This window comes from Apis dorsata, unplaced genomic scaffold (genome assembly GCF_000469605.1).
Source record: "Apis dorsata unplaced genomic scaffold, Apis dorsata 1.3 scaffold_74, whole genome shotgun sequence".
In the NCBI taxonomy this organism is placed as follows: Eukaryota; Metazoa; Arthropoda; class Insecta; order Hymenoptera; family Apidae; genus Apis; species Apis dorsata.
The window spans coordinates 3,231,248-3,233,561 of record NW_006263372.1 but is presented as its reverse complement, the minus strand read 5'-3'; the positions used below and the strand labels follow the sequence as shown (position 1 = coordinate 3,233,561).

Sequence of the window (2,314 nt, the reverse complement as noted above, 5' to 3'; positions counted from 1 at the left end):
TTATACTAACTCTATCCTTCTCTTATTATTGCTCTTTGTCTATATTTGAGTTTCATTTGCGGCTCTCTGAAGATGGCGCTGATTTCAATATTTTTATTCTATCTTTGTCCTTATTTCATTATTTTCTCTCTTTATCTATCCTATTGTAGAAAATTCACATCTATGGTACATAATAGACTTATCAAAGGGCTTCGGTGTAACATTTTAGTATCATTTCCAATTTTATCGATCATCTTATGCAATTTCTTTTTATTTAATTTTTTTATTATCATTTAAGTATAATATAATTAAAATTTTGTAATTGAACTGTTTTTCTTATGAAAAAAAAAAAAAGAAAAAAAGTTAATTAACATAAAATTGTTGCGATTCTTATAGATCTTGTATGTAAAGATGAAAATTGAAAAATTTTAAGATTGAACAATTGAAAAAATTTTATTTTTAATAGAAAGAAAAATATAAAATGTTTTTCCACAATTTAATAATCAAATAAAAGAATGAAACGAAGAAGTAAATTTTATATTTAAATAGATTTTTCCCAAATATATCTGTTAATATACATTACAAATTTAATTTTATATTCCGCTACATTCGACGATATCATGAATTCATCATCATTGAATATATTTCTTAAAAACTATTGTAGATTTTCTCGAATTTTGCATGAGTAACAGTTTCGATCAAAAAAATATACAAAAAACAGAAAACTGTTCTCGAAAAACACGTTGAAATATAAATCCTCTGATTCTTTCTTTCCAGAAAAATGACTAATAAAATCAAACATCGATCTCGATCGAAATATCAGACTTTCTCAGTACCTGGACGATTCCCAAAAGTTGCATACCAGACGGCGCAGCGTCGAGCTAATTCAACGAGACTCGATGCCAGAAGAAAATCGCGACAACCTTCGCGAAGGTAAGTGATGTCGTGGGCGAGCAAGCGGGCATTATTTTCGAACTGTATCCGAAAAGCTCGGCGATCGGTCGAGGAATAGATTGAACTAGGGATGCTTAATTGGTTGCTCCGAGCCACATTCGGCTCGTTTCTCCACTTGGTTTATTTTGCTAAAGCCTTCTGTCTATGATGCATCGTATCAAACACGCGTATACATATGCTGTAAACGAATATAAATGTAGTCTCCTGTATTCAAAGGAATTATTATAGCAAGTTTTATAGCATCAATTATTAAAACTATGAATGACAATGAGAGACAATTCTGATGCTTTATAATTATTTTCGAAATGAAATATGAAAAATATATGCAAAATGTCTGTAACTGGAAAAGAAAGAAGTCATGTAGATAGCATAAGATGTTCAGAACAGTTTTTTTGATTGATTCGATTTATTTTATCGAATTGATAAATAATCGATATATTTCATTTTCATATACAGTTATACAGATTTATACTATCAATTGCTAAATCAATTATTTCACGTTGTATAATTTCATACAATAAAATCATCGATTCGATACATTTTTCGTCGTTCGATTTCGTCAAATGAATCGATTAAAAAACTGCATCATCTGACCTAACTGTAAATTAGATACTTTCTATATCACGATATTACAAAGTTCATGGAGTGATGTGGTAATGCTGGATTACCCAACGAGTAAAACAAACGTGTGCTTAAGCCTCATCGAGAGAAGGGGGCACCACTTTAGAAATTTTCTAATTTTTTACAAAAAACAAAATTTCATAATCTCTATCATTTACGATTTATTTTTTAACACATTCTGATACTAAAAATTAATTAATCTCCTTAATTTCGTAACCTTTCATTAAAAAAAAAAAACATTTTTCGATCACTTTACTAAATATCAATAATTTATAAATACTCGATTGAAAATTTCTCTATAATAAGAAAAAAACTCTCCCCTCTCCCCCATATAAGAAACATGTTCTCAAAATCTTTGTAAAAATGCTCAGGGCTTGAAAAACGCTTGATCCGACGTTGATGGCTCGCGACAAGGAGGAGGAGAAGAAGAAAGAGGAGGAGAAGAAGAGGAGAAGGAGGAGAAGTTGGGCAGCGAGTTCAAGCGTTGAACGGTCGTCGTGGTCTGTGGAGGAAGCATTGCGCAACCAGGTTTGGCGGAAACGTGGGGGACCACATGGCGCGGCGATTCCGTGGAAGGCGCCTGCGTGCTCACGATCAAGCATCAAGCCAGCCGAGAGCTTCCGAGATGTTGATGCTAAATAAAACTTCTAGCTGGTTGGGACGATGCCATGCGTTCTAATTTTCACGAAGGCCGCTGGTGGATGTCGGTAGCCCGGGGACGTGGTACATTGTTGGAGGCGGATGATACGATAGTATCCGG

At 33.3% G+C, this 2,314-nt stretch overlaps 1 protein-coding gene across 1 annotated transcript in view; it reads right to left on the bottom strand.

The window, feature by feature from the left end:
* The window catches only part of LOC102671838 (probable cytochrome P450 6a13), a 136,390-nt gene that overhangs the window by 8,519 nt on the left and 125,557 nt on the right, over positions 1-2,314 (bottom strand). The window lies entirely within an intron of this gene.